The sequence below is a fragment of the Euprymna scolopes genome, chromosome 23, assembly GCF_053919585.1.
Source record: "Euprymna scolopes isolate OS-2025 chromosome 23, ASM5391958v1, whole genome shotgun sequence".
In the NCBI taxonomy this organism is placed as follows: Eukaryota; Metazoa; Mollusca; class Cephalopoda; order Sepiida; family Sepiolidae; genus Euprymna; species Euprymna scolopes.
In genome coordinates this window covers 15,148,039-15,174,803 of record NC_136504.1, presented here as the reverse complement: position 1 = coordinate 15,174,803, position 26,765 = coordinate 15,148,039, and the positions used below count along the sequence as shown (strand labels likewise).

At 34.7% G+C, this 26,765-nt stretch overlaps 1 protein-coding gene across 5 annotated transcripts in view; it reads right to left on the bottom strand.

Moving 5' to 3' along the window:
* Positions 1 to 20,145, bottom strand: part of LOC145245773 (uncharacterized) — a 723,444-nt gene extending 703,299 nt beyond the window's left edge. For all 5 annotated transcript variants that reach the window (XM_080107384.1, XM_080107381.1, XM_080107383.1 and 2 more), the window contains exon 1: positions 20,023 to 20,145. The gene's annotated coding sequence lies outside the window, so the exon portion shown is untranslated. The remainder of the gene's footprint in view (positions 1 to 20,022) is intronic.
* Positions 20,146 to 26,765: the final 6,620 nt, after the last annotated feature.

The following is a 26,765-nucleotide window of genomic DNA, read 5'->3' as shown; positions in this document are numbered from 1 at the left end:
TCCAGCAACAGATCTACAGTGGTCGGAGCAGAATCCAGAACTTTCACTACCCAAAGACACAAAAAGGGTTGTAACCGGATGATTTGCCAAGATGGGCAAATAAAAAAGAGGTGAAGCCAACCTGAAAAAACCAAAGGCCATGCCGCACCTTATTTGGAACAAAAATCAGTTCCGAAGAGGTACTCCTGATCCAGCACCAACCCTGACGGTAGAGATAACTCTGATTCCAGAGGCCCATGCGGAATTCGGGCGCATCTTCATAGGACTAGCTGGCCTCCATACTCACCGCATTGATGCAATCGCAGACACTGGGGCCCAGACATGCTCTAGCGGGCCAGAAATCCAAAAAATTCTGAAGTTTCCAGACAAATATCTAGTACCGACCAGTCACCGAATTCGGGGAATCACAGAAAACCTACTAAACATAAAAGGGCGTGATATTTGATAAAATCAGAGTAGGATCATGGGAAACACGTCAGATTATATATGTATCAAAAAATACATCAGATTTCTGCCTGTCCGAGTCAGTCCTAAAAGATCTTGGTCTGGTACCAGAAAACTTTCCAGACCAAACTTCACAGCAGAATGTGACAACTAGCGACGGCGGAAAGGCACAATGTGAGTGCCCACAAAGAACTAATGTCCCACCTAAGCCGGATAATATCCCTTTTGCCCCTACGGAAGAAAACAGACCCCGATTGGAATGATGGATAAAGGAGCATTTTGAGTTCAATGTATGCCCACAACAACGGCTGCAGGCGATAAAAGGAAAACCCATGGACATCACGTTTATCCCGGGGGCCAAACCCTCTGCTGTCCACACCCCAATCCCGGTACCACACCATTGGAAGAAAAGAGTTAAGAAGGACCTCGACCAAGACGTGGCATTGGGCATCATAGAGCCTGTACCAGTGGGTACACCTACAACATGGTGCTCCAGTATGGTGGTTGTACTGAAAAAGGATGGGTCACTGAGGCATACGGTAGACCAACAAAAGCTCAACGCCGCTACCTTATGAGAAACCCATTATACACCGTCTCCTTTCAACCAGGCATCGCTGGTGCCTGCGAAAACTAGAAAAACCATCTTGGATGCATGGAATGGCTATCATAGTCTAACCCTCTCCCCATCGGCAAGAGATGCAACTACATTCATCACAGAATGGGGTAGATACCATTATCTTTGGGCACCACAACGATTCCAAGCATCAGGAGACGCATATACACGCAGGTTCGACAATATCACTGTAGATATGTCCAGGAAAACAAGATGTATAGACAACACGATACTATGCTACACACTAATGACGGTACTATCTCGCAGGAAGCTGAACCTCTCCAACCAGATACCTTGTTAGAACCTTGCATATCTGAAGAATCCCGGGAAATTTCATCCGCTGATATAGCGCCTGATAAAAACCTATCAGAACTTATTCGTAAGCAACAACCTGAGAAATAGAGATGCTTAAACTTAAACTTTTGCATGTCATTCCATAATCCGACTCTGAACATTTTCCACCCGGGGTGAATGTCATATTATTAACATCGTTCACTGCATGTTTTTAACAATTCTCTTTCATTGTTTGTTACAGCCTATATGCCTGTACTTCTTGATGAAAGTGTAAGAACCTTTGAAGTGAACAGACCAGCTTGTTTGTTGACGGACTTCAGTAGGACAAACTTGGGATATTTTCTTTTCCAGAAGCACTGCAACTGTGCAACCGAAGCCAGATCGAAGTGTGGTGAGGACCACTCAAGATTAATCCTGGCCGGCTCCCGATTTACTAATGACGCAGAGTCCCAATACGCACCAATTGAAGGAGAGGCATTGGCATTAATCTACGGACTGGAAGCATGCCGCATGTTCGTTTTGGGACACCCAGAGCTGTTAGTCACCATAGACCATAAGCCTTTGGTGAAGATCTCGGACAAAGCCCTGGAGGACATAAAGAACCCAAGACTGTTCAACTTCAAAGAATGGTTCTTGATGTACAAATTTAAACTAAAGCATCTCCCTGGCAAACTCAATGTGGCACCAGACTGTACATCGAGATGGCCAGTAACGTTAATCCAGGAGGAAGCAAATGAAAAGGACATCGCACAAACCATGGATAGTGCCATAAGAGTGTCATTTAACTCCACTTATGAGCAGGACACCAAATTAAGGGCAATAACATAGGACAGGATTGTGGCAGCAGTTGCTACTGACGAGGAATGTCGTACCCTCGCCGAATTCATACGAAATGGTTTCCCTAAATCTCAGCACGAACTGCCAGAGACAATTCGCTGGTTTTGGCATATGAATGAGGAGTTATATTGCTTGGAAAGGGTGACGATAATGGAAAATAAAATCCTCATACCCAGAAAACTACGTGCGGAGGTACTGGAATCGTTCCATTCGGTGCATCAGGGCGTCAATAGAATGTTGGCAAACACCAGACAATGACTGTTTTGGCCAGGACTGGACACGAGCATTCATCAGACTTAGGCCAAGTGCAAAGTATGCAATGTAATGGCTCCGTCACAACCTAGGGAACCCCTAATGCCGCTATCGAAACCCAAGTTCTTATTTCAGAAGACGGTGATGAACTTTTTCAATTTACGAGGGAAGAACCACCTAGTATATGCAGATAGATACACCAGATGGATAGAAGTCACTCTGATGTCGTCCAGGTATGCCAAACTGGTTCTGCATGTACGGCATCCCGGAGGAACTGTTGACCGATGGTGGACCACTGTTTGACTCCAGTGAATATAACCTGTTTCTAGATAATTGGGGCATAAGAAAACGAACATCATCGGCATATTACCCTCAAAGCAACGGGAGAGCAAAATTGGCCGTTAAAACAGCTAAAAGGATCCTTATTGATAGCACAGACAGTTGCGGTCGCCTATGCCATAACCCATCGCAATCGCAGATTCCTGCGAAGAATAAACCCCGTGGTAGATACCCCTTGTCACACGATACCTGAGGAGCCACCAGGAATGTTGGATACCATAGACAACCTAACAGAGTCCGAAGTACCGGGACAATGGTCCTCCATGTGTACAGATCAACACCAGCCCGAAACATTTGACACTTTGCCAGAACAGATGGAGGTTGATGACACAGCTTCCCCTGATATGATGGAGGTTGAGGAAGACCAACCGATGCATCGTAGCAGAAGGGTGACGCAACCACCCAGGAAACTATCCCCACAGACATGGGGCACGTTGCATGACTACTCCAGACCCTCAAAACATTGGACCACAACACGAGTATCTTATGGCCCTGGAAAGGGAGGGCATGTAGAGGTGGAATCGAACCCAAGACGCCCAGTTACAAGACTGGAGTGGTCTTGGTGTCACACCATCATAGAAGTAGACTCACCCACTTGCATGAGAGGTGAGAGTCGGCTACATAAGCAAGTAGTTTATTTCATACGCGATATAAATGCTTAAATATTGAAAAAAATAAAGACAACTGTTTTATCACATATGATGGAATTATTGAGCGACATTTGAAATGTTTAATTTTTGTTCAAGGTTTGACGGCACAAAAGGATAAAGAAATTACAACAATAATTCTGAGTAGTATGGAACAGGATCCAAATGTTACGCTACAAAAGTTAATGGAGGAATGCCAGCAGCTAATAAATATTACAAAAGATAATCAGATTGAAAAAATCATTTCATGGATATAGACTTTAAGTTAAGCAACGTTGAGCCTGGCCAGTACCAGGCAGGTGACCATTTGGGAAGGCGAGGCACTGTATGTACCGCAAGGTAAAATACCAGGTTGGGAAACTGGTGTGGTCCATCCTTCTCTCAAGGGTAGATGGGCCTCTCTTAAGCCATGGTAGGCAACCCATCTAGTGATGGCATCATGGTAGGCAACCCATCTAGTGATAACCCTGGTGAAGCATCAAGTATTCAGCTACGGACAAGATTTGAATTTCACTACAAACTTAGTGGTATACTAATTGCCATTGGACCAGCCTACAATTAGTCAGGGATGGTGGATTGTTCTATTTTGAGGCGCCTGATTGGCTAAACATGCCAGGAGGGGCAGGTGCCACTCTACAAATGCCAGCTGCTCTGGCATTCAGGGGTTTTTACTGTTGTAGACTTCTGCCAGGAACTACACTCTGTCAATTATCGCATCCATTCAGCACAACATCTTCATTGGGTTAGCTGGCTCACCCTAGCAATATTCTACAGTGAAGTGAGTTCAATCTCAGCTGCGGCTTCATGTTACGTTACAGTAAAGAAAAGAGTGTTTCTTTAATTGTGGGCGTGTAGGCCATAAAATTTTGCATTGCCTTACGAAACAGATAAAATGAAAGTAACAGTTGAAGGTGAACATAGTTTGAGTTAATAATGAAATAAAGTAAAAGAAGAAAGTATATTAATATAAAAATAAATCATTACTCGACTCAGGAAATGATATATTGGTAACTAGCAGGGGTACCCAGCATTGCCCGAGTGTTTGTTTCCGGGATGGGGGGGGGGGAGTTTTAAAAAATGTTATGGTAGGTAAGTAGGAAGGATCAAACCCGGAGTCATGAGTAAAAGTAGGAAAATAAAGTGTGAAAAAAAAAAAAAAAAAAAAAATCTGCAACGTTAACAGTTCGGCCACCAAGAAAAGTCCATTCCAGTTGTTTAGGAAAAAAAAAAAAAAAACGCTAACCACTACGCCACAGAGCACTGCAGCTTAGTTTAGTGATTTTAAATAACTTCACATGAAAGAACTACGAAGCAAAACCGGTGTTCTCTTCTCAACTGTTCCTTGTGAACGATCCCCAAACGGTGTTAAGTGGTGGCAGGGGGAGGAGGAATTTATTAGAGAGAAAATATTTTTCCACTTCCATTGATCTTAACCGATTTTGGCCGTGACTTCTCAGCAGAAAAAGTATAGAAATCTAAGATTATCGAGGAATTTGAGAAATAATAAGCCTATAACACACATCAGATATTGTTCTGCCGTTTGTGCATATTATATTTGCATGAAATATCTTGATTTTTAATCCTATTAAGGTCAAAATCCGACAGGAAAAAATGAGTTCATTTTATTTATATAGAGATAAACAGACAAATGCAGACCAAATAGGTTGTCCACAGTTATCGAACACAGAAAAGATTATCAGAGGAATATCAGATAAAAAATTAAAGTTTAAAAGAAAACTATATTGTAACGTTTCGTTCATGGTAAAAACTCATACAATGAAAATATATGTACTTCCTCATTCACAAAATCTTTTCAGGTTAAACTTATGGGAATTACAGATTAATTCTTTCTGTAACAAAGTTAGCTTCATTGATAAAATAAGACAAAGATAACCGAAAATTTACTACAGATTTGAAAAGTGAATTCCCTCAAGTTTTTTAGAAGGATTAAGTTTGTACATAGAAATGAAAGTTCACTTCAAATTAACATGTTAAAATGATTTTTAAACCCAAAAGAAAAGTACCATTTTCGACAATACAATAAATAAGTCCTTAAAAAGATTGGAAAAAAGATAGTATAATTTTAAAAGTCAATTACTCAGATTGGGTGACGCTAACAATATATATAGAAAAGAAAAATTGAAAAATCAGAATATGCACTGACTTTTCAATGGGGGTAAATGATTGTTTGAAAGAACATGCATATCCACTAACATCTCCAGAAGAGATAATTAAAAAATTAAATGGTGATAGAGTGTTTTCAGGTTAAAGTCAGTGAAGTATTTCAAAGTACATGACAATAAACTCACATAAATGAATTTTTAAACTTAACCGTCTGTTTTTTTTGTTTTTTTTTTACTGGAAGTAACCCCAAGCCTATTCCAGCAAATAATGGACATGATGTTGGCTAGTATGGAATATTCAATAGCATATTTGATGATATTTTGATTAAAATCGAAAATGAGACACAAGACAAAGCACATATTAGAGCAGTATTTCAAAGAATTGAAGAATATAGATGTAAGCAGAGTTCTGAAAAATGTGATTTCTTAGTGAAAATAAAATATTTAGGTCAGATCATTGACTGTAAAGTAAAAAAAAAACCAGACCCAATAAGGGCTTAAGTTATTAAGAATACGCGCGTAACTGATAATGTTACTAAACTCCAGGCTTTCTTGAGATTAGCAAGTTACTATAGCTTTGTTTTAGTCCACAGGTAACTAGAAACCCTCTTGATTCCTTGCCCTGTTACGACACGTAACCCAACAGGCCATCATGTAGTGTCTGGATGAGTTGTACAAAGTGATTTGGGCATCCAAATTATTGGAGAACTTTTCACATTCCATTCCTTGGAATGCTATAAATTGCTTTTTGTAAGTCATAAAATACAAGAAGTTTGTTGTTCCCTGCTTTTCTCCTGCAGCTGTCTAGCACAGAAACTCATGTCTACTATGCTTCGAGAGGCACCCGAGTCAGACTGAGATTCTGGGAGAACCAAATCAGTGACATGCAGCAAGCGATTCAGTAGTATACAGGCAAAGATTTTACCCATGATGGACAAAAGGGCAATCCGACAGTAATTACAACATGATTTTCGGTCACCTTTTTTGAAAAATGGTTACTGCAATTTCCAGAACTTTTGATACTTGACATTCTTCCCACATCTTAAGGATGAGAGTGAACAGTTTTGTTTGCAGATGTTGTCCGCCATGGGGGATAAGCCCCAAAAGGATATTATCAGGTCTGGGGTCTTTATCTATTTGCATTTACTTCATGGCAACCTGAAATTATAGAAATGATGATGGTGCATTCATCCATTATCTGTCTGGGTACTGTGGTACTATTTTGAGAAAATCCTCATCTTAGTATATTTTTTATTGAACAAGATGGCGAAATGATCCTTCCAACAATCCAGGATTGATTGTGGATTGTTAAGGATGGTGGCATTGTCTGCTAGGAGGAGTAATTCAGTTGGGGATCTAATAAGACCGCAAATTTTTATTACATCAGCATGGAAATTTCTAAAGTTTCTGCAAAAACGTCCAACTCTAAAACTTTCACCTTACACCATTCGTTTTCTACCTCCCATAATCTTGATTGACACTGTTTTTTTTTTTTTTTCAATTTCTGAAGATGCTGTTCTTATGCCTAATTAAGTTCCACGATTTGTTTACTTCATTTTAATATTGTCTTTAATATTCGTAAACTGCTTTTTTTTAAAAATAAATATGTTTATTTACTTTATGAATTTTTCACATATATTTTGTTTTTCAAATGTTTTATTTACATACACATTTTCACAGGAATAATGCATATTAAATCTAACATGAGTTTTTAACATGTAATAAATTAAGATATTAAATTGTGTGGGTTTCTACATTAAATTAAAGGAACGTAATTGTATATATTGTAACACGTTTTTCGCCTTGAGCGATATAAAAAAAAAGATCATGGCTACTGGTTCCCTGGGTGATACTAAACCTGGAATGTAAACAATGTGTACTGAAAGAAGTAAAGACATGAAATAATTTGTTTTCAAAAATAAAGTATTTATAAAAATATTTATTTCACAACAATTTTTTATACAGATAATTTCTACACGCTTTTTTATATAGATAATTTCTACACACTTGTTATATAGATAATTTCTACACACATTTTTATATAGATAATTTCTACACACTTTTTATATAGATAATTTCTACACACTTTTTATATAGATAATTTCTACACACATTTTTATATAGATAATTTCTACACACTTTTTATATAGATAATTTCTACACACTTTTTTATATAGATAATTTCTACACAATTTTTTATATAGATAATTTCTACACACTTTTTTATATAGATAATTTCTACACACATTTTTATATAGATAATTTCTACACACTTTTTTATATAGATAATTTCTACACACTTTTTTGTATAGATAATTTCTACACACATTTTTATATAGATAATTTCTACACACATTTTTATATAGATAATTTCTACACACTTTTTTATATAGATAATTTCTACACACTTTTTTGTATAGATAATTTCTACACACCTTTTCAACACATTCTAGGAGTCGTAGCCATTATAATATATTATTTTGAGAATTATTGAAATCGCTTTCTTTAATCAATATAAATAAAAATACGATTTAATTTCGAAATTTAAAATTCAAACTTACAAAAATAATAATTTAAAAAATGAAAAGAAAAATTAGATTAAATTTCATTATTAAATCTATTTTGATAGTTTAAGTCACCATTTTGAAAAAAAAATTCAAACAGAAACCAATTAAAAAAAATTGATTTAATTTCGAAATTTAAAAATGTGTTATTGCACCTTTGTTTTTTGTTTTTTACTTCCAGTTTTTGCTATCAGTTATGTTTCCCGATGAATGCCTGAGGAAAGTCCCTACTGATTAATGTATACTAGTTTTAAAATAAGCAAACGAATTTGGCTGTTCTTCAGAATAACAGAATATTTTAAAACTGTTAAACATTAAACAGAAGGGACTTTTCCAGGGCATTCATCATGGAACAGGACTGTCAGCAGAAACCAGAAGTTAAAAAACAAACAAAAACAAAAAATAACATGCAACGTGGGTATAACAACCTAAAAAAAATGTAGGTTCAATCTAAAACTGTTGGCACAAGTGCGCTTTAACTCGCCGGAAGTATTTTTAGTTTTCATTTTTGAAAGACAAAAATGGAAGACAATCACACTTTTTTACTGAATATAATAAATCACATATTTTTCACAAAATTCTAATAAATTTCATAAATTTTTCTTCCAAAATTAAAGGAAATGTGCATATTTCAAATAATGTTTCAAGTTAAAAAAAAAAACAATTCATACATATCATTATTAAAATATTCTAAAATGACAGTACAATTCTAAAGATTTCATTTTATTTAAAGAAATGTATTTTTTCAAAAAAAAAGAAAGTTGCTGCTTATTAAGATAGAATTGACAGATCAATTTTTTGGATTTGTATTACTATACACAGAGGTACAAAAAAGTTGTCAAAAATAAACATATTGTGAGAAATTTATTCCCGCATAACTTAGAACTTTGGCAGAGGGTGAAAAATTAAAAGACAACATTGTAAGTGCATGTACCTGATGGCTTCATAACAGGTCGTTTCTTTTTGTCTTGCAAAATATATTGCGTTATTTTACAGCTCTGCTAAGCCTAGTAGTTAGACTTTGAGATGAAGTGGTAGTTAAAAAAATCTTCTGTGAAGATTATAAATTGTCCCTTGACATGAGAAGTTGTTCATTTAATTCGTTTGATTAGTAAAACAGATGCTACCGATGAAGTTGTAAATATCCAAAATCAACAATCTTTGCAGGCTGAAAAGATGAAGTCATGACAATAAAAAAAACACTAAACTTAGTAGGGTTAAATTGTCTCAAAGATACCATGACAATTTGGGCAACAAAGGCTCTTAAATAAATAAGATTAAAATGAGTTCATCATGTTAAAGTTTTTTCTCGGACCGAAATTTTGGTTAAACAGACCCACGCTCGTGCAGGTTAATATTTGAAATCAACCAATGAGAAAGGCTGTTTTAAAAACAATGTGTTGAACTAATCAACCAATGAGGTGACACGATTCAACTTGTGCAATTTCTCATACACTGCCAAAGGAGTAAAGAAAAGGTAATGGATAGTCAGTACTTTTTCCAATTATTGAATACGAGGTAATTATGTAATAGACTGTCAATTAGGTGACAGATAATTAATTCTGGAGGTTACAAGGACTCAACCAACAATTGTAGTTATTTTAAAGGAACTATTTGTGTTTCTGTCTGCTACAATAAATGAACTTATAACCAATAAACCTAGTTTTACCTAGATTACCAATACATTTAACGATAACTTGAACATAAGTCAAATGACAACTTAATAAATTCTAAAATTAAGAAGTTAATGCGATACGATACTTGTTCTGAACAATTTGGACGAATCCGCTTTCTGAGAGTATCCTGTTATTTCACTCTAAAAATCGAAATAATACCAACTATCACAGACATCACAGCATGCCATAGAAAATCCGTCATTTGTGACGGTACAAGTTGGACAGAAGAAGAGACCACCTTCTTCAATAAATTTTGCTGAAGACAGCACAGAAACACCCTTTAAATCCAGGGGAAAATAAATGTTTTAAGGAATTAACTTGTTCACAAGTGTCCCTTAATACACAGGCCGAATGAACTTTACCATCATTTTCATTAATGAGTCTAAGCACCTTGCCTAGACTCCCAAAGGGTTGAGTTTTATTCGAAGATTTAATTAACACAATTTCTCCGACCAATGCCTTCTGAGGGCAATCGCCTAATATATTAACATCAAACTCTCTTCAAGATAACAAGTAATCATTGTGCCATACCGTTCTGAATTTTTCAATATACCTGTGTCTCAATTGCAGAGATTACAAAAGTTTTGTTCTACTGGTAGGATCAGAACACAAATCGTCCGATCCATAATTTTGATCAACAAACGTGGATTTTAACCAGTTTGTAAAAAATGATTAAGGGTTAAAATGTCGAGACTCCCTTCAGAAGCAGTAATATATTTAAGTGGTAGGTTGTTGATCGCTTTCTCCACATCAGAAAGGATAGTTAAGAAGTCAAAATAGCTTAAGTTCTTTCTATTAATTTTTCAAACATTTTTTCATTGTTTTTATCATCCTCTCCCATAACACCTCCTTGCCACGAGGAATGGTGAGATGACTGATGGAAGTTAACCTAAATTTTCCTTGAATTCATCCGAAATGAAGATTTCGGATAACATGATGCCGGACGCTTGAAAGGTCTTTGCATTGTCCGAATAAACGTGTGGAGGAACTAGTGTTGGGACGATTAATCGATATCAGAATCGGAAAAATTTGTACCAATTTTTCGATGCCAAAACAATTCTTTTAATTATCTTCTTTATTCGATTTTGTTCAAAGCAAAATCCTCCATTGCTGGCAATAATGATAAAATAATAGATAGTTGTTGATTTTAAACGACCAGTGAAGCTAAAATCGATAGATTGTCCCCCCTCAAGTATATTTTTATGTTTAGGAAAATATTTGCACATTTAACATGTGTGTTTTTACGGTATTCAGAGAAAAATACAACTATATAGTTAAATATTTAGAGACTTATAAAGAATCGGAATCCGTAATTGTATCAGAATCGGAAATTTAGTACGAAATCAGTAATTGTATCAATCAGAAAAAATATTGGAATCGTCCCACCACTAGTAGGAACATCAAACAGGTTGGTAAACCTAATAAATGCTAACAGAAAGGATCTAGTAATATAAAATGTACGGCACATAGACTCATGCAGGTGAACAACAAGACGTACATTTTCATGTCTTCATCGTTGTATTTTACCAAAAAATGATCGGTAAAATCAATATACACCTGTTGAAATGGGTGAACAAAATTTGCCTGATGAGTGGCAAGTTGAGAACCCAAGGGTGCTTTTTATAGCAACAAATTGGTTTTCTTACAAGTAATACAATTATGGAGAATACTCTTTGCCAATTGCCTTTTTTGGAGAATCCAGAAATCAGATAATCTCAACTTGGAAAAAGTTGAATTGGTTTCCAGGTGGCAACAATTTAAATGTACCCCTTTAATAACCAATTCAGTTAAACGATGATGTTTTCCTTTAAGTATAAGAAATGTGACTTCAAAAGGATTGATATTGGAATTCTGTATACGTCCTTTAGTTCACAACACACCATCCTTATCAAGAAACAAACCAAGAGCCAATACTCTTGGAGACATAATCTTATTAGAATGTTGGCTCAAATATTCCAACTCATAAGGAAATTCTTCCCTTTACATACAAAAAAAGTGCCACAATTTAGTTCTATGGTTAATATCTGTGTGTTGGTGTCTCAACTTATTACAGAACTGCAAAACTTTCTCAAGAACATTGATTGCTCTAGTCAATGATGAGAATTCAGAAATATTTATTGGTAAACCATTCTTGTCAGTACAGGAATCATTAGAGAACATACAGGATATAATTTTCTTGTTAGTGTCATTAAGACAAGACGAGGGGGACACGGGCCGGTTTATGATATGTTGATTTAACCAATCGGGGCCGTGTACTCAAAATTGCATAATTGCACAAACTTAGCCTCTAGTCAACAAATCCACAGGATTTTCAGACGAAGGAACATATTTGAACTGCGGGAAGATATTGAGTTCAACGTTAACATTCTCCAATATTTTTTTATGTCCAGTACATGATTCTCCCCAAAACTGTTTTTGTTAGTCCCGTTTCCATTTAAAACCGAGACAGAGCATCAGATACAAAGGAAATGGAAAGGATGTTGATAGGCTTCAAAGCCTTCTCAACATTGGGAAGAATTTTAAGACTGAGATAGATAGCCATAAGTTCTAAGGTAGAAAGGGTCTTCCGCTTAATGGGAGCCACCTTCGCCTTAGTGATCAACAGGAAACATTGTTTCCCTTATTTTACATAAAAGGAAAACCCATATGCAAGTTTAGATGCATCACAGAAGCATATAAACAGCCCCAGAGAGTTCTCCATCATAACACGTCTGGGGAACTCAAATTCACATTTATTTAACTCCTTTACAAGAGTTTGCCACTGGGCTGTAAAATTTTCAGGGATCTCTTGATCCTAGGACAGATTCATTTTTCAGAGTTGACTAACAAGGACCTTGCCTTGAATGGTAACTAGAAGCAGTAAGGATAAAGGATCAAATATACTGAAAATTTGAGACAGAATCTCACGCTTAGTTTTGACCTCAGTGTCTATCACGGTAGGGGCCAGTCAAACTGTATCTAGTTGAGGGGAATAACGGTACCCCAGGATCTTTTCATAGGTGGGAAGAGAGGACATAATAGACCCATCTTCAACCATTTTGTTTTGCAAGTTTGTGCAGTTGGAGTTACAGGACCAAAGTTCGAATCCTGCATCCTTCAATCTGTGATGGACTGCACAATAAACAGTAAGGAGTGAGTCATAATCACAACCAGGAGTGACTAAGTTGTCAACATAAAAATTGTTCGTAATTACAGAGAAAGACTCATCATAGTTATATCTCTCTGCATGAAACTTGAGTATCTAACTCAAAATGAAGGGACCGACATTAAAGTCGAAAATGATAGTTATATGTATAGACATACAATTTCTCATTCACTTTGAGAAAAAAATAAAATCTGTTTTTGTCCTGATCACTTCTCAGGCGGATCTGTATGAAAATCTTACTAAGATTTCCCAAAAGGACATAGATATTCTTCCTAAAAGCCAATAGCAGATCAAGCAGTTGTGCTGTCAAGTTAACTTCAGCAAAAGGTGCATCATTAATGGAAACAACTCCCCTGCCGTTTCAAGAAACAATTAAAAATGGGGCGGATTTTTGTGGTGACACCAAGGTCCTCCTTAATAATGGGCCTGTGAAGGATCCAACAATAATTTTCATACTCTCCAGGAGAAACAGAGAAAGGTTCAATAATACTATTTTCTTCATATTCTTCTAGGACTTGTAAATAATTGTTATATAAACCATTTTTCCCTAAAGAGTCTGCCACTCTTTGCATAATTTTTAGGGAAGACACATAATTGGAATCTACGTGAGGCAATTTCTTGAAGTCCCATGGCAAATCAACATAATATTTATCATCTTTTAGTACAAAATTTAAAAAAAATTATCTATTATCTCTTCATCGTAAGAAGATAGTTTAGAATTCTCATTGATTCCGACAAAATCAAGAGAAAGTTTTTAATTTCATGTTAGACGGAAGAGTCTTCAAAAAATGGACTAAATGTGTCCGAATAAGAGGGAATCGGATTCAGTACACACTGCCGACCAAATAGGAAGAACATTGTGGTAATGATCGGCAAAATTGATCAAAGGGAGGCAATTCATGCTGAGTTTCCTTATCTGATTTGGGCATCAAAAAATTATACCAATTACCAAATGGGAGAATTCTATTGGAAATTTTCCATGCTGTTCCATTGAGGCATTTAACTAAACGGAATTTTTTTATTTGAGGGATTGAGTCCAAGCCAACGAGACCATGAAGCACATTGCCATATAAATCTTTATAACTATGACAGAGGCGAAATCTTGCCTCTGTTATGTTAGCGGTAATTTCATCAAATCTGTTGACTTAAAATTTTAAATTGAGACTGTCTGTGAATAGAGCAACAAAAGGAAGAGGGTTTTGTGATTGCAATTTTAGAATTATTTCCATGGAACGCATTCCATTAAAGGTGTTGACAGGCATTACTACAGGCTTAGGTACTAATTTTTCCCTAGAACACAAATCTTGTAAAATAGCCTGGGAAAAAAAAAAGATTTTTATTTTTCAGTGCCCAAAATACAATGGAAAAATACTGGATGTTCTTGACCCTTCAAAGACACTCTAATTACAGGAAATATTATGCAATTATTTTGATCAGATAAAGTAGTCCTTGCCACAAAGCACTTTGAGGCCCTTGGACACATGACAGAAAAGTGAGTTCTCAACCCACAAGTAACACATGGATAATAAAATCCCTTCTTTCCTTTACAGCCCTAATCAAAGTGATTACCAAGACATTTAGTACCGATTCGAAGGTCTTTGGCTCGTTGAACCTTCAACTCATAAGTAGAATATTTATGGCAGTCCTTAACTGTATCGTCTGCCAATTTATACAATTTACAAATTTCAGAATTTTCACTGATATTAGAATGAAGTTTTAAGGATCTAGCTCTTCTTCTTCTTTTGTCATTATTATCATTACTATTTACTCACGTTGGGTCATGTGATCACTTCCTGATAGAAGCATGTGATGTGTCCTGGAGTCCTAGTGACAACAAGTCTCTCCAATTTTCCAGTACTTTGCATTTCATACCATCACCATTACAATAATAAGATCCTCAGGATTCCTTTACCCTTCCAATGGATGTCTGGATGGTGCTATCCCTTATATCCTTTCATATTACAGAGTGGAATGATAAAATTGTCGCCCTAGAAAAGACAACATGATTCCATTTCCGTTTGATGAAATTCTAGTTTTCTTCTACTGTTGCAGACCATCTACTAGTTGGCCAGTTGTGTACAAATCTCAAGAGCTATAGGAGTCTTCTATCATGTCTGAAAGTGACACGATATTCAACGAGCGAGATCGGAAATGCATCACTGTACAACTCATGCTCTCTACCAATCCAAGTTATGACAACAGGACCATTGCCAGCACCCTCAAAATGCATTGCTGGATTGCCACGAATAACAGACATGCCCAGGGTGATGAAAACAATGTTTCCGGCCATGGTTATGGTCTTTGGTGTGGTTCCATTGTGAAGGCTATATCATGCCACCTCACATCTTCAAAGTCGGCTTGAAAGTTAACATTAAAGTGTACCTGAATGTGTTGAAGAGTGTGATGCTCTGCTGGTGCAATCAGGTGGCTGCTGGCAGACTCTGGGTGTGGCAGCAGAACTCAGCACTGGCCCACAAGTCCAAAGAGACCCAGGCTTCGCTTCAGAAGGAGTACTACAACTTTATACCCTTCTCTCACTGCCCCTCTCCTCCGCTGACCTGAACCCGCTGGACTACTTCGTTTGGTCATATGTAAAGAACATCACCAACATGACCTCCTACAACACCAGAATAAGTCTGATCGCCGCCATCTGCTAAGCTCCCGTCAGTGCTTGTGGAAAAGGCATGCTCCCAGTTCCAGACCTGTATCAAGGCTGTGATTGAGGCTGAAGGCGGCTACATTAAATAGATGTCAGTCTTACTACATTATCAAGTTACCTGAATTGATTTTTTCAATTTAAAATTTAAAATAAAGCTCTAGTGTTGTTTTCTTTAGGGCAACACTTTTATTGTCCACCCTGTATTATTATTATTATTATTATTATTATTATTATTATTATTATTATTCAGTGATAATAATAAAATAAAAAATAGTTATGCCGCCTTCAACTGGCCCCACACCAAAGAATCGTGAAGGATCAAAGAGGATGGAAAGATGAGAGAAAACACTAACCAGACATCCACTGCATGAGCGCAAGGAGAACTGGGATATTGGGGAGGTTTATTTTCACCTAAAATTCACTGAAGGCCAATGGTCAGTGCCAGTGAAAATCAATAGTAAATGGCTATTGCGATAACGCAAATTTATTTGAAAAGGTTATCGAAAAAGGTGAAGAGTACTGGAAATCTGGGGAGATTTTTTGTTACCTAAACATCAGGGAACACCACAGGTTGTTTACAAAGAGAAATCATTAATAATAGCCTGTGTGAAAACTCCTAGTGAGTACAATACTAATACTCGAGAAGTGATAACTAAAGAAAACCTGTCTTTTCTTTTTTTCTTTAATAAAACTGAAAGTAAAAGTTAAATTTGTATCGTATTGAATTTTGCACGAATTTTCTCTAACATTTTACATAACTACAATGTATGCCTACGTTTGCTTATCTACTTAATAAGGGTTAAGTAATATTTAGTAATTGAACCTATGATTAGTTAACTGGTTAATTTAACTATTCGAATCGCTAATCACACATTCATAAAACTGATGTCTTTAAAAAAAATAAATAAAAATAAAAACTACAAGATCGCTTTGTGAATCGAGCAGAACAAAAGTGATCATTTCGCCGATGACACATGTTTGTCGAGTCACGAAAGTGACGTCTCACTTCTTGTCAAACTATTAAGTTTACGATTGTTATATTTTTAAAAAGAATTTTGCGGAGAATGCAATGATAGAAAATGATCCCTCATTTTATGTCCAGGCCACAAGACAATAAATGGCAACAACAAAAACTACGACGACTACTACCAGAGAATTAAAAGGGCATTTATCGAACTTTATTTGAAGAATATTTTTCGAAAAATAGCGATAGAAAGAAATGTGTGAATTTCCCATTAATATTTATAAACTTTAAACTTTTAAAGCAAAAAAAAAACAAAAAAAAAAACAGATTTTTTATATAGGTTGTCCAAAAAGTCACGGAAGGATTTGGAACTTAAATAGATTATTTATTTTTGATGATATATTTCTGTAATTTTAACACAATCTAACTAAGACATTAGTAAATTTTAAAAAAATATGCAAAATTCAAACAATCTTTATTTATAAAAAAAACTAATGTCTTTTAAATATGGCCCATTTTCTTCGCATATTTGTGCTCTTTCCAAAGCCCCGACTTTTTCTTGTGGGAATATCTTAAAGAAAGGATCTATGTTAATAAACCCCAAACCTTGCAAGAATTGAAGGAAAACATCAGGAAGGAAATAAGGGAATTAAATCACAATCCGGAGATTCTGCAATCTGTCATGAATAATGTTTTGGAAAGAGCACAAATATGCAAAGCTGAAAATGGGTAACATTTAAAAGACATTATTTTTCATAAAAAAAACTTTGAATTTTGCATTTTTTATTTCCTAATGTCTTAGTCGGATTGTGTTAAAATTACACAAAGATATCATCAAAAAATATAGAATCTATTTAAGTTTAAAACCCTTCAGTGACTTTTTGGACACAATCATGAAATATAAAATATTAGTTTAGCATTTGAGTTTCTACTGTGTAATTTCCAAAGCTTTTTATTTTCTCAAATTGATTACAATTCTAGCAGCAGAATTATACCAAAAAGTAACAAAAAGTAATGTATAACTAGTTTTTATTTGTGTTTATATATATATATATATATATATATATATATATATATATATATATATATATATATATATATATATATATATATATATATCAATGGAAAAGACAGATCGCAAGAGAAACAAGCAGGAATTATCTCCGCTGTTCAAGGAAACATGCGTAAGAGAAAAAATGGTGCCCAAATATACTTGTGTGTGTGTGTGTGTGTGTTTTGGTAATAGTTAATAAAATTAATACTTAATAATAAATACAAAATAATAGTATCTTTTTAAAGAATACTAAAACATCAATTGTGGGTTTTTTTTTTTTTTTTTTTTTTTTTTGTGGCATGTTGAATTTCTAATGTCTTTTCAGAGATGATTTTATCGCGATTTTCACCCTAAATCATCCCCCAAAATACAAACATATAATTAATCGAGCGATAGTGAGATCATTTTATTGTAGAAATGTTTAATCAGTTTACATAACTTTAAAAAATATCCATTTTTATTTTCTTACAAATCGTTATAATAGACCTTACCCAACGGATTCTTTATTTAAAAAATAAATAATCAAATAAAATAAACACAAAAAATAAAAAACGGTAAAAAAAATTTTTTTTTAATAATTTTGTCTAAAAATATTAATTTCAAAATAGAAATTTAAAGCAATTAAAGTAATAATTCAAAAGTGATACAGTTTCGAATAAATAAATAAAAACATTATAGGAATTTTAGGTCGGTCATAAAAAGAGGGTTCAATTTTTGCGAGTAAAGAATTTTCTTTTAATAATTGTTTCACTTAAAGTTGATCGAATTAGATATTGGTTCTTTGTTTTAAAAAATGAAATCGCGAATAAAATAAAAAGTTATATGCAGAAATCTTATATTTCCTTTTATTTTATTAGTCTTTTTTCCGAGAAAAAAAAAATGAAATAAATAAAAGAGTTTGGAACCAAAATTAAATGGAACAGGAAGAAAAGAATCGATATTTTCATTCTACATTTTTCTCTTCGCGGAAAAGAATTTTTCGTTAAACCGAAACCGCCTGAAAAGTTTCAGGGGAACTGAAAATCCATTCGATGGCTTTTGTAGCGAATAAAACTAAATTTATTCGAATTAAATAATGATTATTTAAAAAATGATAGATGAAAATATTATAATTTTTTTTTTTTTAATAATTAGAATCAAAAATAAATCTATTGTTTATGTTTGGAATAGGTCAAACTAACTCATGTGATGCGAGAACACCATCATAGCAGCTGTTAACGATGAAACTGGTGGGGATGAAAATAAAGAAGTTTAATAAAGTTGTTTTATGAGCGGTTTTGGAGGCAAATGTTTATTTGTTATCTGTAGTCCACTTTTATTTTTTAAACAAAAATAGTAAATTCATATTCTGAAGTGAAAAAAAAAAAAGAAAAAAGACACACACAAAACGAAATACACCGTTATTTTATCTGTCAAAATAAAAAAAATAATGTTGTTGTTAATATGGTGGTGGTGATGATGATGATGATGATGATGAAAGAAGTCGGGGATAATTTCTAATGACTTACTTTCGGTTTCAGTTTCGTTTTCTTTTTAAAGAGAGAATACGATATATATATATATATATATATATATATATATATATATATATATATATATATATATATATATATATATATATATATATATATATATATATATATATATAAGCGGCTTAATAGATTAAAAAAACTTTTACTATTTTATTGCTATAAAGCCGTATCTGAAAGGTGATATCGAGTTATTTGAGTGTGGAGAGAGCCAGTTGTCTTGAATAGGCTCTGTTCTGTTTCGACCAAGTTGATTTCCATGTTAGTTTGCACAGCTTCATTTATAGCTTATTTGGCTTGATGAAGCTTCAGACTGTGTTCGTGTATGCACATATGTAGTCAGTATAATAATAATAATAATAATAATAATAATAATAATAATAATAATAATAATAATAATAAAATATATGCTTTATCACATAGAGAAGAATATAACTTTTTTATTTATAATAAAAAAATAATCGGTGAACTGAGAGCTGTAACTTTGACATCGAATTCTGTAATGTAATCCGAAATTATAAATATGATTGCAAACGAAGAAAATATAATTGAAGCGTTTTCTGATGTTAGCTCGATTAAATATTCGATAGTTAATTTAATTATTATTATTTTCTTTTTAGAAATATAAAATTGTTTTTAAATGCAAGAGGGTGGATAAATAAAATAAATAAATACTCAATAACAGAAACGTCAATTTTTTAAACAACAAAAACACGCACTTTCTTTTTAAAAAGAATAATTCCGCGATCGTTCCCTCCAAAAAATATTTTTAACTCTGCCGAACCAACCCCTAATGTATACGAATAGATCATTAAAAACGACAACAAAAAATGAAACAGCACATGTCGGCTTGGGGTGGTCATATAGATTTTGTTTACTTACCCAGATAAGTGAGTATATTATTATTATTTGAAATATAGGATGTCGACCTGAGAAGTGCAGTGCATCCAATCGGTCGGCAACGCGATAGTAGTAGTGGGAATAAAGAGTAGTAAGAGTGGGAGTAAAAAAATAAAGCGTGGTGGGAGGAGAATACCGGAGCTGTCATCCGTAGGCGGACATCCTGACAACGGACATTTTGTCTTCCAGATAAAATGTTAAAAAAATTTACTTAAAATTTTTTTTTAATGATTTTATTTAAATTAATTTTCAATTATAGATTGCAATTTGTAAAATTTTTATTTAACTTGATTTATATCTGTAAAAATATAATTTCTAATATATATTTTTTACTTTGATAAAAATGAATACATGTCTACGTTTAATGAATATTTAAGACAAATTAATTAATTAATTAAACATATACAAATTTAATTCTGGAATAAAATGTTCATTGAACACTTAGAGTGTACGCGTAATAAGCTAGCCCAATCTCCTATATTTTAAATTGTATTGCATTTTTATTCTGAGTTCAAAAAATAGTTTATTTAATTAAAAACAATTTTTTTAGAAAAAAAAATTGCTTATAGTTTTCAGAGTTAACGAAATTGAATATTGGTAGATAAAATAAGGTACAATAAAAGTCCTTAATAAAAATCAAACAATAAAAACACACTTTAATAATAATTTAGCGACCGTTCCCTCCAAAAATAGTTTTAAACTCTGCCCCCCCCCCTCCATCTTCCTTACGGGTGAATCCAAAAAATTGTTATCATGAATTGATCAAAAAGTTACCCATTAAAATAAAGAGCTGACAAAAATGTCCGTTGCCTAAATTATTCATTGACCATATGTGTTAGATCGCTTTCATTATATTTGTGGTTTTCGAATCAAATAGTTTCACGGAGTCAAATCGCAGTTTAATAGCTCAATTATAGTATAGAGACCGTTGAAATATCCAACTTATTTCGACCAAATTTTGGATAACGTTGGTTGTTGGTCTTAAATTATATTTTTTGTCCTGGAATAAAAGTCTCATTTGTTTTTTAAAGTTTTGAAAATATAATTTTATTCAGTGGTTCGCGGCAACATTGAATTTTTATATTATTTATTTATTTATTCTAGTACCCAAAGTATATTTATATATTATTATAAGAATAAAAAAAATAAATAGAACAACTTATGTGGAATACGGACCGTGCTACTTTCTTAGATAGAATTTCCCAGTTAAATTCAAGTTTACAGTATTTTTTATTTATCAAATTGTTAGGTGAAAATAAAGAACAGATCAAACGCTTCCCCCTCTTTATGTTAAGAATGGGTTTCGAAATAATAAAATTATTTCCGCACGATCCGTATTCTGTATAAGTACCACATACTTTATTGGCACAAAAGAGATCAACTTCCAACTTTCTTTTTACACAGGAAAAATGCACACGTTTAACAATATAGTTAATATAAAATCAAAACTGAATGGGTTAAAACGTATGAATTGAATCGATAATCTCTACAGATTAATAAAATTACGTGTGTCACTTGAAATAATTTGGTTTTAAGAGCCTATTTCTATCATGGATAGTAAGACAAACTCCTATAACATTTTGCAACAACACGGACGTCAAACGAAAGGAAAACAAAGCATTTTTGTTGACAATTAAAGAGATTTATGATACCTACACCATTGGGTGTAGGTTGCCGAAAGTAAAGACACTGTCTAAACGAAGAAAGAATAACACAGAGAGAAAGTTTGTTGGTTGCCAAAAGTTTCCAAGTAGTTTATCTTCGAGTGGAGATAGTCGGAACTCGGGTGTCCAGTGGACAAGAGCGAGAGAGAGAGAGAGAGAGAGAGAGAGAGAGAGAGAGAGAGAGAGAGAGAGAGAGCTAGCTATCTGGTGACTGTTGTCCTAATGCCAGGCGGTTCGAAATAGTCAAGGTGGGGTTGAAATTAGTACGCCATGGATGCTGATTGGTCAGTTTATGACCAAATCATCTAACAGGGACTGCCAGCCGAGAGATAATATAAATGTCAGTGTTTGTTTGACGTTCAACTATACATATAAAAACGACATTATTTTTGCACGAACGAAATGCTTAAACAGTGATTCAGTTAAAATATATATATATATATATATATATATATATATATATATATATATATATATATATATATATATATATATATATATATATATATATATGATAACATTAAAAGAAACTAATTATAGCAAATTTCACCGTACACGTGAAATGCCGAAATGAAAATTAGGTTTGAAAAATAGAGTGACCATCTTTAAAAAACAAATCAAGAAAAAAGCAAGCTAATGAAAAAAACGATGACTCAAGTTCATAAAAATTTGGGTAAATTCTTACTTTCTTTCCACCTTAAAACACTCACTTTTAAAGTGATGACTTTTGTAAATTTTCGCGTATGCTGAAAACGAATATGACATTCAAATTTGGGCAGATTAGTATTTTTCCAGATATTAAGACATTTTTTTCCAACGTATTAATGAATATAAGTGGCGATCGCCATTCTTATTATAGGGAGGAGGGAGTGTTTTGTAACACGCATGCGCATTAGCACTTGTTCAGTTGAAAAAAACATGGCCACCATAATGGATTATATTGGCTAATAAAGGTCTTAATATCCAGAAAACTACTTTTCTGTCCCAAATTTAAATGTCATATTCGTTTTCAGCATACCCGAAAACCTATTAAAAGTCGTAATTTTAAAGGTGAATGTTGGCGTAGAAAGAAAGTAAAATAATACCATAATTTTCTTGATAACTCGAGTTACTTTCTTTCTTAGCTAGCTTCTTTCTCAACTTGTTTATGAAGGTAGCGACTTTTTTGGGCTGACTTTCCATCTTCATTTTTCACAGGTACGAAAAAAGTTTAAAATGTGAGAGTCAAGTATCATGGCTCAATTGTGCTCTAAACAGAAACATCCATTTCGAACGCGCCCCTGGCATATGCACGATTAAACTTGCTATAACATTTTTGTTTGTTTGTTTGACTAAAATACAGTTTAAGTAAAAAAAATAAATAAATAAATCGTTTGTGAGTAATAACATAATCGTTTACAAACGATTTTACTGTAAATAATTTAATTGAAATAGGTATCAATTGATTATTTTTGTGTGTGCAACATTTTTATATTAAAACCTCTACCTCTCTATCTCTCTCAACTCATTTATCTATCTTTCTTACCATCCACCTTCCCTGCCTTTTTCCGCCTATTCCTTCCTCTCGTTTTAATGTATTGACTATAAGAATTAGTATTTACCTCCCAATCACTATTGAAAGATGTGACACAAGGTTGGAAGATGGAGATTGTTATTTCATTGCACAAGAAACGGTGTACTCATGCACACAAAAAATGCTTTAGCAGCTCTGTCGACATTCCCCAATAAATTAACTGCCTCTCAAAGAGAGAAGGTAAAGCCTGGAAGGTGGACCCTCTGGAACTACCCATAGTCATACCTCATCCCAATAGATGCAAGATTATTCCTTACTCAAAAATGGCCATGACTGTCGGACTGATTGTCAAGGATGTGTCCTTGAATGGTATGGATCCAATATATTATGGTCGGGCCAGGTTTGTAGACGAAAGTGTTTTCTCGTTAAATTTCACCCAGTATTTAAAATTTTTTTTTTTACTGTCATTTCACCCCAAACAAAGTACGGAGAGCCACTTAGTTGTGAAGGGCTACTATTTGGGACCAGATTTGCAAGGATACTATTTAGGGAGTCGGGTAGTGAGATGTCTGAATTTCTGCATGTCAGTACAGTCAGGGAAGTAGGTGCCCAGGAGGGAGTTCCAAATGCAGCAACCTGAGGAAAAAAGCTATTAGAGCAGAAAGTTTTACAGCATCTAGGGATCTTTGTAGTGTAGGGGTGGGATTTTGCTGCTTGTCAGGTTTTTTTAAGGGTATTGTCGTCGAGAGGGTACTAGTGCTTTGAGCTCATCAGGGCATCTGCCATTTAAACATTTGTAAAACAAGTACAAAGATGCCACGTTTTGACGATAGGATAGAGGTTGATAGTTCAGGACCGATTAGGTTGGCGACTCTTTTTTTGAATCCTGCCCAGGAATGAGAGACTAGTGGCAGATGCACTAGCCCAGATGTGGCAACAATACTCTATGCATGGACAAACCATGGCCTTGTAGAGATACAGGATACTGTCAGGTGTGAGTAGCTTTTGAGCATGGTAAAGAGAGCCCACCTTCCTTGCAGCAGCCTTGGCAATTGCCTCAATGTTCCAATTCATGTTGTCTGTGAATGTTAACCCTAGGAGCTTGAGGGAAGTATTTTAAGGCAGTGTATCATTAACCATGGCAATCAGTGGTTGAGAAGGATTCTTGTAATTATTAAAGGAAATAAGTTTAGTCTTGCAGCATTGGACGTTACCAACCACTACAGACTGGAGTTCTTCCAGAGTTTTAGCAATTTTCTATTTATTATGCTAATCACATTCGACTACTTACAATAATTGGTGGTACAATGGGGAAAGAAGTGGCTGGTTACTTTTAATTCTTCTAAAACCAAGCTTTTATCTTTACATCATCAGCGCTTTGATCCCCATCTGACATCAGTTGAAATGAATGGTTCTCATCTTGGGGAGGCCTCATGTTTTGACAAGCTTCTGGGCTTGACCTTTACTCCTGATCTGAAATGGAACACATACATCAAATTCGTTGCCAAGGTTGCTGGAAAAATGATGGGATCCTTCAATCGATCCAGTAGATATCTCACTGCTGATGTAATTCTCTATCTATATAAGAGCCAAGTGCGTCCAAGGATGGAGTACTGTTGCCACATCTGGGCAGGAGCTGCTAGAAAGGACCTGTTCTGCCTTGATAGAGTTCAAAATAGACTTTGTGGCCTCGTAGATGTCCTTTTCTCTTCCCTGCAACCTCTTTCTCACAGAAGAGATGTTGCGAGTTTGTCTTTGCTTTATTGTTATTTTCATGGCAAGTGCTCGACTGAACTTCAATCTGTGGTCCCCCCTTGCCAAACTTTCACAAGAAACACTCGTCTAGTTGAAAACACTATCAATAATTCCCCCCACTCTTTATCTGTGCCTAAACCTAAATGTAGATTCCATGAACAAAGCTTCTTTCCTAGAACTGCACGTCGAACTGTCTTCCGTTTTCCTGATTTCCAGCTGACTACAATATGGTTGTCTTCAAGTCCAACATAAACAAGTTCTTGATGAGCTGTTTCACTTAAGTTAACAAATTTACCGAATTTTCATTACTAATGATTACCCACTCAAGGCTGATGGAACGAGAGCATACTATCCCCATGGATTAATTAAAGAGTTTATATTAAAGAGTCTATATTGTCCAATTGACTACTGTACACTCTTTAACCCTTATCTGCGAGTGGCCTCTGGGTGTTCATAAATGGTGATGCCTATATAAAAAAAAAAAAATTGGCTGTCTAAATAAATCAGTAGGTGGTTAGCTGGGAGTAACCAAGAGGGAAAGTCATTTTCTGCTTATAGGTCACTTATAGACATGGGACTTCCGATTTTTTGTCAATAAATTTAGGAGTCAAAGTTAGTTTATGGATATGATTTCAGTTGGAAACAGTTGAGCACATCAAGCAAAGGAATACTTTCATATGCAAGCATTTTCGGTTCTCCAGACTATTGTCCCTATCTTGGATGTCATTTTCACAGTGTTTCAGTCGATGTAACCTCCAACCTTCTTCAGGTGCATCTTGTTGAACTTGGGAATCTTTCTTTCAAACTCTAAAATCTACACAGAATTAATAACAAAACTCTTTAATTAATCCATGGGGGTAGTATGCTCTCGTTCCATCAGCCTTGAGTGGGTAAAAGTCCTAAATGATTTGCAATTGTACTTTGAGTGTTGCTCACACTGAGGATTGAACCTTCAACTTCCAGAAAGAGTGTAACTTTACAACTAAATTTTATCAACTACTTCACCCACTATACCACAGGTCTTTGCAGTCACTCAAAATACAATTACAAATGACTTAGGAGTTCTACCCAGTCATGGCTAAGACAACGACTATCTCTGTGGAGTGAATAAAGGGTTCCATTCGAAATTTCATGCAAATTCCCAAGTTTGACAAGACACATCTGAAGAAGGTTTGTTTTTTCTCACAATTGATGTATAAATGATGAGGTGAAAAAGGATGACGTCATCCACTTAATATTGCAACGTACTCTGCCAATCCTTTATGACATTACAAAAGGTAAGACGTCATAAAGGGATGGCGCCATCCATTAAAACAAATTGAAGGCACTCGGAAGGGGTTCTTTTGTGATGTCATAAATTCTGAAGTAACGTAAAGATGATCTCATTCATTAAACAGAACATAGACTACCTATTACTCAAAGTGGTCTATGAGGACCATACTAGCAAGCTGCCTACCGTTGCTCAAGAAATCTTTGGCCCCCCCGTACATGACGTCATCTGCTGTGACCTCATAGCACTGTGCTATGACGTCATTGTGAACAAACAAGGAGACAGATGCATGTCAATAAAAAATGAATAAAGAAAAGATATAAATTTTTATACATTTCGCATTAATTAAACTCCTATCCTTACATCATCAACGCTCTGATCCCCATCTGGCATCAATTGTGATGGATGGCTCTCGTCTGGGTGAGGCCCCGTGTTTTGACAAGCTTCTAGGTTTGACCTTTACTCCTGATCTGAAATGGAACACGTACATCAAGTCTGTTGTCACTGGAAAGATGGTGGGATC